This window comes from Gallus gallus, chromosome Z (genome assembly GCF_016699485.2).
Source record: "Gallus gallus isolate bGalGal1 chromosome Z, bGalGal1.mat.broiler.GRCg7b, whole genome shotgun sequence".
Taxonomy (NCBI): Eukaryota; Metazoa; Chordata; class Aves; order Galliformes; family Phasianidae; genus Gallus; species Gallus gallus.
In genome coordinates this window covers 61526288-61532287 of record NC_052572.1, presented here as the reverse complement: position 1 = coordinate 61532287, position 6000 = coordinate 61526288, and positions in this window count along the sequence as shown.

Here is a 6000-nt window from a genome sequence, read left to right as displayed (position 1 = left end):
TTCTGGTGATTAATTGTCAGAGCACCATGAGCAGGACTGCCTTTTCCTGAAGACCATAAATGATCTTTTACTTTACTTTTCTATCACATTATCATGTCAAAACCTTGGTCCCACTTTAACTCTGCTAGTCTCAGTCCTCACTTTGTTACTTTTATAATTCCTCATGTTCTTTCTCTTTTGGTATCCTGCATCAGTGGGATAAAGATATTAAAATTGTGATTGCACTCTTTTTTTTAACCTTGGGTCTCTGAGCTTCACAGTGGAAAAATATGTCTGACAGATTAAGTAATAATAGTTCACTAGTAATATTATTTCAGGTTTGAAATAATACTCCTAGATTATAAGAAAAGATATACATTTCTAACAGTATGATTATGTCTCTTCCAGACATAGCACTGCCAGCTCTAGTCCAGCTTGGTTGTATCAGCCATATTAAGGTGGAAGAGAGCCTCAGCACAGAAAGAACTGGTGTCCCAAGACTTCAGCTGAGTCAGTAGTGAACATGTGCTTCCCCTTGGTTGAAAATCCATTCATCTAAAAAGCAAAAATAAGATCCACATCCCCCACGTGCAATTAAAGTGCCACGTACCATTTTGCACATGAAATGACTTCACAGCTTTATAAAAATTCCCCAGATAATCACTCTGATGGGCGCTTTTTTGTTGGCATTCCCTTTGGAAATATTCTCTGTGGGACTGGCTGATACCCAGTTGGTCACAGCGGACAGGGGTCTGGCAGCTCAAAATTACCAGTGACACAAATACTTTCGGTGAGACCAAAACTGTTTGATTCGGTGTTGATTACTTCTTTGAAGTGGTTATACATTGCCTCCCCACCCTCCGTGGAGATATGTTACATGAAATGAAAAACCACAGAACATCTACCTTCTGAAAAGAAAACCCTGCCTATCATTTTTATCTTTGAAGAGACACCTGCCAGAGCAAACTCCTGCTGCTGTGTGCCCCCCCCCCCCCCCCCTGTTGTTAGAAGTAGCCGTTCCCTAGAGGTTCACTCAGCCTTAGCATTTTCTTCTACAGTGCAAGTGCTCTCAACTCTCACAGCTATTTGCAGGATAATTTAGAGCTGTTTTAGAGAAACCTCAGACCCTGGATGTGCCCAAAGAATTAAGCAGAGCTTCTAGATCTTTAACAAATGCCAGCCAGCAGTTAAAATATTCTATTCCCAGCAGGAGTCCGGTACTGTCTGTCATGTTTATTTTTCTGAAAATTTGTCCTTGTCCCATCTAGTTTAATGTTGTATGTGGTTAGAGTCATCACAACAAAACTTTGATTCCTGGTCTTCTTGGTATGGAGATGTTTGCTTATCCAAGGCAGCAACAATTTGCACCTTCCTTTTATGAGTGGTATCTTTCTTCCTCACCCTGTTTTATTTCTCCCCTTTGTTGTTGTTGTTTTTTTGTTTTTTTGTTTTTGTTTTCCCTGTAGCTCCCTGCAGAGTTATACAGCAGGGTCAGAAAAACCCACTTTCAATGGATGTAGGGGACCAAGGTCAGGGTCTGGCCCTGAACATCCCTATGAGAAAAGGACCATGCCATGGATGAGCTGTGCTGCCAGCAAGATTTATTGCATAACTGATCTGTGACCTTAATGAATCTCAGCTTCACTTCAGTTTTACGGTAAAACATGTAATGTTTACAATACAACAATAATGTAAATATTAAGGATATCAGTAATGCCATTGATTTTGTTTATTAAAATTAAGCTCATTCCTTAGAACTGTAGAACTGAACTTTATTCAGTAGAGGTTGACATTGACACAGCTGTAAGTATGTGCTTATAAATTAAAAATATTTTGCAGAGTCAAAACAACAGTTACATCGATTAATTGAAGTTTCAGAACTGTGCTCCCTTTTCTATGGCCTGAACCATAAACATTTCAAAAGATGAGGATCATTAACATCATTTGTTAAAAAATGTATTTTGACCATGAACTTCTATGCCGTTAACTCTGTCAGAAATTCAAGCACTAACAAAATCAACATCTCAGCTAACATGCAGGTGCTTTTAAAATATATATATATGTTTTGTTTATAAGCTATTGTTTCCATTTTCCAATGATATTTTCTTGCTTTTACAAGCAGTCTGGATGGTTAAGAGCATGCCTGTGAATGGAAGATTCCTGTGTGTTTACAAGTGACCAGGCTACTTCAGGTTTCAGGGAATCCTGGAAATAGCAGTTGGTGTTTCATAAAAATCATTGTAATCGCAGTCTGTGGATAAGACTACAGTTCTTCGTTATGTTCTTTACTAAGTGTCATTATAGAAACTATTTTGAAACATTTCACTCATGCTTTCAAGTGTTAAATCAGGTTAAATTTATAATGAGCTATTATTTGTCTTCTAATAGACTGTATGTTTTCCTCTCAAATTTGCCTGTATTTCACATTATATTTTTGATCTATTTTTGATTTTAAAAAATGGCCTATGTTTAGCCATGCGCTATGTGTTGAAGTGATGTGAATCCTTGATTTAACTTGTTTTATAGCTCCTGATTTTCAATATTTCCATCATTGACCACTTCTCTAGTTGATGAATTCTAACATAATTTAATTCAGTTTTTACATAGCAAATGTTTTCCCATTTTATCTTTCTGTTACATATTTCTGCAAGCACAATTACAAGAGTAGCTAATGCAATAATAAGATCACTGTCTACCAAAAAAAAATAAATAATATCAGTATTGTGGAGATTTTTACTGAGGGCATCAACATAAATTATTATGTTATGGATAACAATTAATAATTGTGCATGCAATTATTTCATTTTCGGCACTGAAAGTCAGAGCTGAGATCCACACTGAGTGGTAGATCATTGCAGATTGTGCTTTGGCAGAGATGCTGCCAAGACGTCTCTCATCTGCCCAGCTGTTTACTATGAACATAAAACCAGCTGCACACAGTCAGACAAAGCAGCAACTGGTATTCCGCAGGGGCCAACAGAACGCAGAGTTGGAGCAAGGCAAGCAGATGGTGATACTGTATTTCCTCATAAAATATAGAATGGCCTCAGACTATGCACTTTGTTGTTTTAGTGAGGTTGGCCCAAAGATTCCAACAAAAAGTAGACAGACTCACATGTGCACACAGATAGGAGTACATGATGATCATGTCCTGTGATCATGTACTCCTATACAGTACTTATCTCAGCCTTATCAGCCTTATCTCTTTAGAGAAACAGGTTAAAACGAAATTTGAAGCCAATCTCATCGTCTTTCTTGCCCATTATCTGCCTCATCTGCATTGCAAAGATTTTTTTTTTTAGTCAGTTTGACCTTTTGAAATGTATAAATTCAAAAACTAAGGAAGAGAACAAGGAGTACTATTTGTAATCCTAAAAAATGATTCAAACATCTTTTTTTTTTTTTTTTTTTTTGCTTAAGCTTTTTGTAGATTATTTTGTTTTCTTTTGTCATAGGAAATCTCCACAAATATGGCTGTGTTTGCCATTTATACTCATTTCTATTTAAAAGCTAGTGTTTACCACAGATTCCCTACTGCCAGAAACAGTAGAAAGAGAGAGGAGTTCAGGTAAAAAAAAAAAAAAAAAAAAGGTAAGAACACTGCCACTCTTTTCTCAGTGGCCTAGGAATGTGGTGGCAAAGAGCATTTCTTACCTCCAAAAGGAGTGTACTGGGAAGGAGAAAAAAGGATCTGATTGGACATCAAAGGCAAAATGTGCATAAGAGGGGGTGGTGGGGTTTAGAAAGGCTAAAGGGAAGAGAGGTTTGAGGTCTGGAAGATACGACAGGACCATTGCAAACTGAGGCTTGACAAATGTGTGGGGAAAATCCTAATGAGGCTGACACATCTACAGCAGACCTCACATTGATTTTAATTTATTTAGCTGACTTCTACTTTTTGTAGAATTAACTTCTTTCCAATTAGGCTTGCCCTGAAAATAAAATGCCCTTGATCTTTGCTAATATTTGTAATGGAATCCAAATCTCCAAGGGTAAAGATATTAGGATTCAAAGTCAAGTTTATGCTCAATTTTGTATTTAATTTTTTATCACTTTTCTTTTGAATACTCTTTCCAACCTGGATTCACCCCTGGAAGTCCATGACAATCAGCTATAAAGCAGTCTTCTCACTCTCTTGCTTTCCCTACACTCCTATGTTGTGAAAGCAGCAACCTCTCCTTCAAGAGACACTTTCTGGGTACAGTTTAAATAAGACTTTCTAATGTTCCAGTAAACACAGATGGAGAGGAAGTGAAATCTTGCTTGTATTTCCCCATGTTTTTGAAAGCCAACTTTACCATCTTCCTGTATAAAGACCTGCTCAACACTATGGTAATAAAGACCATTTTTAGCAGGTACTATGGACAGAACATCTTATGTCCTTGTTATCCAAAATAATTATACTTTCCTCCATCAGAACAGGTTTTTTTCATCACATATATCTTCATATAATAGAATCACAGAATCACAGAATGGCCTGGGTTGAAAAGGACCACAATGATCACCTAGATTCAACCCCCCTGCCATGGGCAGCATCACCAACCACTAGACCAGGCTGCCCAGAGTCACATCCAGCCTGGCCCTGAATGCCTCCAGGGATGGGGCATCCACAACCCCCTTGGGCAACCTGTTCCATTACATCACCACCCTCTGAGTGAAAAAATTCCTCCTAATATCTAACCTAAACCTTCTCTGTGTCAGTTTAAAGCCATTCCCTCTTGTCCTACCACTAACTACCCTTGTAAAGTGCCGTCCTCCCTTCTGTTTATACACTCCCTTCAAGTACTGGAAGGCCACAATGAGGTCTCCCCAGAGCCTTCTCTTCTCCAAGCTAAACAATCCCAGTTCCCTCAGCCTTTCTTCATAGGAGAGGTGCTCCAGCCCTCTGATCATCTCAGTGGCCCTCCTCTGGACCCTTTCCAAGAGCTCCATATCTTTCTTGTACCAGGGGCCCCAGGCCTGGACACAGTACTCCAGATGGGGCCTCACAAGAGCTGAGTAGAGGGGGACAATCACCTCCCTGTCCCTGCTGGCCACTCCTCTTTTAATGCAGCCCAGAACACAGTTGGACTTCTATGCTACAAGTGCACACTGCTGGCTCATGTCCAGCTTCTCATCTACCAAGACCGCCAAGTCCCTCTCTGCAGGGCTGCTCTCAAGGGGTTCTTTGCCAAGTCTGTATAAATACCTGGCATCACCCCGGCCCAACTGCAATACCTTGCATTTGGCCTTTTTGTACATCATGAGGTTCTCATAGGCCCACTTCTCCAGCTTGTCCAGGTCCTTCTGGATGGCTTCCCTTGCCTCCAGTGTATCGACTGCACTGCTCAGCTTGGTGCCATCTGCAAACTTGCTGAGGGTGCACTCAGTGCCATCATCCGTGTCATTGATGAAGATGCTGAAGAGCACCGGTCCCAAGATTGACCCCTGAGGGACAGAGCTCACGACTGGCCACCACCCAGACATAGAACCATTAATCACAACCCTTTGGCTGTGTCCAACCAACCAATCCTTATTCCACTGAACAGTCCATCCTTCAAATCCACACCTCTCCAATTTAGAGAGAAGGATGTGGTGCGGGACCATGTCAAAGGCTTTGCAGAAGTCCGGATAGATGACATCCATCACTCTTGCTCTGTCTACCAATGTTGTCAGTTCATCATAGAAGGCCACCAGATTGGTCAGGCAAGATCACTTATTGTGTACACAGACTCCCGTCATTGTCCCCAGACCATTTTTCAGAAATTAGCCTCTACTGTGTTGTGTGAGATGGCAGAGAGAGCTGAGCACCCACAGAAGGGAAGAGGTGTGCAGTTTGCCTGGGACAGGTTTTTCAGGGCATCTGTAATTCTCATGAATGAGAAGAGTTTTAGGACCCGAAAAATATTCAAAAAAAGAGAAAGGATGATATGGAATAATGAATGAAGCTGTCATTAAGACTAACATGAGCAACTTCCTCATGTTATCTGAGGTTATCCATACTAACAAGTAAGCAATGAGGCTATCAAGCACTTTAACAAA